The 7,139-nt window shown below is 35.6% G+C and overlaps 1 non-coding gene across 1 annotated transcript; it reads right to left on the bottom strand.

Annotated features, from left to right (window-relative positions):
• Positions 1-1,644: 1,644 nt before the first annotated feature.
• TRNAI-GAU (transfer RNA isoleucine (anticodon GAU)) lies at positions 1,645-1,720 on the bottom strand. The gene has a single exon. It is a non-coding gene; the product is annotated as a tRNA-Ile (tRNA).
• Between the last annotated feature and the right edge of the window lie 5,419 nt (positions 1,721-7,139).

Genomic DNA, 7,139 nt, shown 5'->3' with positions numbered 1-7,139 from the left:
ACTCCTGTCATTCAAAGGGGCCCTCAAATAGACAGAAACATCAATCTCTTCAGGAATGTGCCCTGACCAGGGATTGAACTGGAAATATCTGTGCTTCTGGACTCTAATCAACAAAGCTATGAATTTATATTACCAAAAAAATTTCATAAAAACATTATATTATTTTGAAAAAGAAAACAACTAAAAAAAAAAAAGAAAGAAAAATCTAACAAGAGCAGACTATATTCAAAAATTAACATAGGGAATTTCAAAGTTTGGCCTGCTGAGGTACAAAGGTGTTTGATACACATCTCATGCTGCCAGAGCATCTCTGTCATCAGCAATTTGCAAGGCAATGTCACAAGCAGCTTCATTGACTTTTGGACTCTAAAATAATCAGATGACATCAGAGTAATAGTGGCATGAGAGATACTCCTAATCTCTCCTTTTGAAATTTCAAAAAAACTGAAAAACTATAACTCAGCCAAGGCATCCAAGCTGGGCTTGGAGGCATACCTGAAAGATTGACACACCAAATGGACTCAGGGTGGGATGGGGTGAAAAGGGGGGCAGAAGGTAAAATGCATTCACATTGGGCTTTAGGGAGGGGAGAAGATAAACCTGGAATGACTGGGATTTTTTGTCTCTGCCAGACTACAGGGAGGAAAGAAGCTTGGGCTTTCTGGATTTTGTCTGAGGAGTACTGAGGGGAAAACTTGGAGAGACTGGGTCTCCTTTTTTCCAGGAGGAATGGTGAGACAGAGGGGCAGAAGAAGAGATAAACCAAAGCAGTCAAAATGCAGGGTCACAGCAAGTGTTCCCACAGTCTCCCACAGTTCCTGCAGCCCATATTCAGCTGAGAAAGAAAAAGCTAAAGTGCAGGCCCCCAGCCTCCCAGATCCTGCCTTGCTCACTTTGCAGGACTAAGAGTGGCAAAGACACACCTCACAGCTAGCCCTCCAGAATGACTTTCTCCCCTGAAGAAAAAGGTGCTCCTTTTCAGTCCCAAGTCTGTTGAGATATTGAAAGGAGCACCAGAACGCCTGAGATCACCATTGTTAGAATTGGACAGTCAGAAAGCCAAAGCCGAAAAGCCCTCATAGCACGTCCTACTTACCAATGTGACTGTAGCCCCACCTATATCATTGCAACAAGACCATTTCAGCCCAGAAATGTCACAGAGCTAAAAATTGTAATACAGTGAAACATACTGGAAGAAACCTCTCAAGACCTAAATTTATTTTTCCTTTTCTTTTCCCCTTTTTTTGTTTTCTTTCTTCTCATTCTTTTTTCTCTTTTTTCTTTTATATTTCATTTTCTTTAATGTTTATATGTTTGTTTTATTTTATTTTTATTTTATTTATTATTAATTTTTTTTTGGTATTTTTCTGAAGTTGGAAATGGGGAGGCAGTCAGACAGACTTCCACATGTGCCCGACCAGGATCCACCCAGCATGCCCACAAGGGGGCAATGCTCTGCCCCTCTGGGGTGTCGCTCTGCCACAATCAGAGCCATTCTAGTGCCTGAGGCAGAGGCCACAGAGCCATCCTCAGCGCCCAGGCAAACTTTTGCTCCAATGGAGCCTTGGCTGCGGGAGGGGAAGAGAGAGACAGAGAGGAAAGAGAGGGGGAGGAGTGAAGAAGCAGATGGGTGCTTCTCCTGTGTGCCCTGGCCGGGAATCGAACCAGGGACTCCTGCACATCAGGCCGATGCTCTACCACTGAGCCAACCAGCCAGGGCTGTTTATATGTTTTAATCTTATTTTTCCTAAGCATTTTATTTTTGATTATTGTTGCTTGCTTTTGATCTTTTTTACTGTGATTTTTCTTCATTTGTCATAATTTTTTAAATTTTTATTTATTTATTTATTTTTTCCTTTTCTTTTCTGAAGCTGGAAACAGGGAGAGACAGTCAGACAGACTCCTGCATGCGCCCGACCGGGATCCACCCGGCATGCCCACCATGGGGCGACGCTCTGCCCACCAGGGGGCGATGCTCTGCCCATCCTGGGCGTCGCCATGTTGCGACCATCCTGGGCGTCACCATATTGCGACCAGAGCCACTCTAGCGCCTGGGGCAGAGGCCACAGAGCCATCCCCAGCGCCCGGGCCATCTTTGCTCCAATGGAGCCTTGGCTGCGGGAGGGGAAGAGAGAGACAGAGAGGAAGGCGCGGCGGAGGGGTGGAGAAGCAAATGGGCGCTTCTCCTGTGTGCCCTGGCCGGGAATCGAACCAGGGACTCCTGCACGTCAGGCCGATGCTCTACCACTGAGCCAACCAGCCAGGGCTGTTTATATGTTTTAATCTTATTTTTCCTAAGCATTTTATTTTTGATTATTGTTGCTTGCTTTTGATCTTTTTTACTGTGATTTTTCTTCATTTGTCATAATTTTTTAAATTTTTATATTTGTTATTGCATTCTTTAATTTTTCATTTTTTAATTGTTTTTTTTTGGGGGGGGGTTGTTTTGTTTTGTTTTTTTGGTTAGGGCTTTTAACAGAACCACTCTCAAATGCCATCAAGGGAGAGAAATCAAGTACCATGGCTACCCAAGACAGACATAATTCCAAAAGAAAATAAAAAATCTCCAGAAAAAAAATCTGATCACATGAAAACCTTGGAGTTAAATGATAGAGAATTCAAAATTGAAGTTTGAAAACACTCAGTGAGATGTGAGAATACACCATTAGGCAACTTAATGAGCTCAGAAAAAAATGAATAAAACAAATACCTTACCAAGTAGATTGAAACTTAAACAACAGAGATAAAGAACTTAATACATAAATTAATGACTGAGGTAGGAAGTTTAGCTAATAGAACGAGCTAGATAGAGGAAAAAGAATCAGTGACATCAAAGATAGGCAACTAAGATGTTACAGAGAGAAGAGGAGAGAAATTAAAAAAAAGAATTGAGAGAGCTCTATAAGAATTGTCAGACTCCATCAGAAAAAGCAATATAAGAATAATGGGTATATCAGAAGAAGAAAAGGTAGGGAAAGGGGATTGGAGAACCTATTCAAATAAATAATTAATGAGAATTTACCAAACCTATAGAAGATGTTAGAGCTTGAAATCTAAGAATACCAAGTTACCACAACCCACACAGACCTACTCCAAGGCACATCATAATAAAATCATCAAAAATCTGACAAAGAAACCTCAAGGCAGGTAGAAAAAAGAAGGTCATAACATCTAAAGAAAAGCCCATTAGGTTATCATCAGACTTCTCAGCAGAAAATCTACAAACCAGAAAAGAGTAGACCCAAACATTCAGTACTAACAGAGGAGAATTACCATCCAAGAACACTCTATCTATCAAAATTATCCTTCAAATATGAAGAAGAAATAAAAAATTTTACAGACACAAAAAAGCTAAGGGAACTTATCACCAGAAAAAAAAAAAAAACATAGCAAGAAATATTTAAGGGGTTTATTTGATCAGACACAAAGAACAAAACAAATCAAAACTACAAGTAAAAACTCTAAAAAGTTCATAAAAAACAAAGATAATCTGTGACAATAACATAAAAGGGGAGAGAATAAAGACCTGCAGTAGCAAAGGAGAATAGAGTGCAGAAGCACTCATAAGACAAAGTACTCTTGTATATATGAATACTTTTCTTTTGATAACCTAATGGTATCCACAGACAACAAAGTCACTACTGAACCATATAACTTAAAAAACAAAAACAAAAAACAGAGGAAAGAAGAATAAAATACCACCCATCAAAAACAACTGACAGAAACAAAAAATAGAAGTACCAAACAAAACACAGAACTACCAGAAAACAAAACATAAAATAAAAATAGGAAATTCTCAAGTGTCAATAATTATCCTAAATGTAAATGGACTGAACTCACCAATAAAGAGCCACAGAGTAGCAGGTTGGATCAAAAAGCAAAACCCAACTATATGTTGTTTTTAGGACACAGACACATCTAAGTTGCAAGGACAGTAGATTCAAAGTGAAAGCTTGGAGAATGATTCTCCAAGAAAATAATATCCAAAGAAAAGCAGGTGTAGCTATACTCATATCTGACAATGCTAACTTCAAGACAACAAAGGTAAACAGAGACAAAAATGGATATTTCATAATGATAAAAGGGACATTGTATCAAGCAGGCATAACACTTTTTAATATATATGAACCAAAATATATAACACATCTACTGTTGAATCTAAAAATCAAAGCAGACAAAAACACTTTCATACTTGGATATTTCAACACACCATTGATGGCTTTAGATAAATCATCCAAACAGAAAATTAACAAAAAAAATATTAATCTTAAAAGACACTCTGGACCAAATGGACATAATAGACATTTATAAGACATTTCATCCCAAAATGTCAGACTATACATTCTTTCCAGTGTGCATAAAACATTCTGAAGAATAGACCATATGTTGGCTAAAAACTAACATCAACAAATTCAGTAAGTTTGAATTTATACCAAATGTATTTACTGATCATAAGGCTTTGAAATTTGAATTCAACTATAAAAAGGAAGTATAGAAACCAACAAAAATGTGGAAACCAAACAACATACTTCTACAAAAATGACTGGGTTAAAGAAATAAAAGCAGAGGTTAAAAGATATATACAGATAAATGAAAATAACCACATGACATATCAAAATTTCTGAGATGCAGTGAAAGCAGTAATATAAGGAAAGTTGATATCATTACAGGCTTTTATCAAGAAATAAGAGAGATTCCAAGTAAACAACCTAACATGATATTATAAAGAACTATAAAAATAAGAACAAAGGCAATGCAAAGTCAGCAGATGAAAAGAAATAGTAAAACTTAGAGCAGAACTAAATGAAATAGAGAACAAAACAACTCTAGAAAAAATTAATACAATAAAATCTGGTTCTTTAAAAAAAATCAATAAAATCAACAAACCACTGGCTATATTCACTAAGAAAAAAAGAGGAAGGGCTCACATAACAAAATCCAAGATGAAATAGAAGAAATTACCACAGACATCATAGATATACAAAGAATCATAGTAGAATATTATGAAAGAGTATATGCCATTAAATATAAGAACCTAGAGGAAATGGATAAATTCCTAGAACTATACAATCTTTCTAAACTGAGTCACAAAGAAATGGAAAACCTAAATAGACCTATAAGCAGGAAGAAAATAAAAACAGCTATCAAAAACCTCCCCCAAAACAAAAGGCCAGGACCAGATGGCTACAGTAATAAATTCTACCAAATATTCAAAGATTTGGTACCCATCCTTTTCAAAGTCTGCCAGAAAATAGAAGAAGAAGCAATATTCCCCAACACATTTTATGTGGAACATAACCCTCATACCAAACCATGACAAGAACAACACAAAGAAACTACAGACCAATATATCTAACGCAGACAGATGCAAAAATCCTGAACAAAATACTAGCAAATCAAGTACTTCTGTACACATTAAAAAAATAATACATCACAATCAAGTATGAGGAGCACAAGTGTGGTTCAATATATGGAAATTGATCAATGCGATACACCATATCAACAAAACAAAGAATAAAAATCATATGATCCTATCAATAGATGCACAAAATCATTTGATAACATACAATACCTCTTTATGTATAAAACACTCAATAAAATTGGAAAAGAAGGAAAATTCCTCAACATAATAAAGGCCATTTATGACATACCATCAGCTAATATAATACTAAATAGTAAAAAAATGAAGGCATTTCCTCTAAAATCAGGAACAAGACAAAGCTGCCCACTTTCTTCATTCTTATTTAACATAGTTCTAAAAGTATTAGCCAGAGCGATCAGGCAAGAGAAAGAAATAAAAGGCATTTATATGGGGAAAGAAAAAGTAAAGGTATCACTTTTTGCAGATGACATGATTATGTATGTAAAAAACCCCAAAGACTCCACCAAAAAACTATTAGAAACAATAAATCAATACAGTAAAGTCACAGCATATAAAATCAATATACAAAAGTCCACCAAGGAAATATAAAAAAATGCACTAAAATTTTTCTTTTACAATTGCAACAAAAATAATAAAATACCAAGGAATAAATTTAACAAAGGATGTGAAAGATTGATATACTGAAAACTATAAAACATTATTAAAAGAAATTAAAAAAGACATTGTGAAATGAAAAAATACTCCATGTTCATGTATTGGAAGAATCAACATAGTTAAAATAGCCATATTACTCAAAGCAATATACAAATGTAATGCAATTACAATCAAAATCCCATATCATTTTTTAAAGAAATCGAACAAAAAATTACCATGTTTGTATGGAGCTATAAAAAAACTCCAAATAGCCAAATCAATCCTGAGGAAAAAGAATGGAGCCAAACGTATGACACTCCCTGCCTTCAAATTATACTACAGAGCCATGATAATCAAAACAGCATGGTATTGGCAGAAAAACAGACATACAGACCAATGGGGTAGAATCAAGAGCCCAGAAATAAAACCACATATATATGGACAAATTATCTTTGACAAAGGAGCCAAAATAACGTAATGAAGAAAGAAAGTCTCTTCAATAATTGGTGCTGGGAAAATTGGAAAGCCACATGCAAAAGAATAAAGCTGGACTAGAGTTTGTCCCCCTACACAAAAATTAATTCAAAATGAATCAAAGACCTAAATATAAGACCTGAAACAATAAACTACATAAAAGAAAACATAAGTAATAAGCTCATGGACCCAGGCTATAAAGAATAATTCATGAATTTGATCCCAAAGGCAAGGAAGGTAAAGACAAAAATAAATGAATGGGACTGTATCAAACTAAAAAGCTTCTGTATAGCGAAAGAAACTGACAACAAAACAAATAGGCAGTCAACTAAATGGGAGATGATATTTGCAAACAACAGCTCCGATAAAAGGTTAATATTCAAAATATACAAAGAACTCACAAAGCTCAACAACAAACAAGGTAAATAATATAATTTAAAAATGGGGAGAGGATCTGAACTGACACTTCTCTCAAGAGGACATACAAATGATCAACAGGTATATGAAAAAAATGTTCATCATCACTAGTTATTTGAGAAATGCAAATCAAAACTACAATGAGGTACCACCTCACACCTGTTAGATTGGCTGTTATCAACAGGACAGGTAATAAGAAGTGTTGGAGAGGCTGTGGAGAAAAAGGAACACT

Source organism: Saccopteryx leptura, chromosome 4 (genome assembly GCF_036850995.1).
Source record: "Saccopteryx leptura isolate mSacLep1 chromosome 4, mSacLep1_pri_phased_curated, whole genome shotgun sequence".
Lineage (NCBI taxonomy): Eukaryota > Metazoa > Chordata > Mammalia > Chiroptera > Emballonuridae > Saccopteryx > Saccopteryx leptura.
Note: the sequence above shows the minus strand (reverse complement) of the source record. Positions and strands in the feature narration are given on the sequence as shown.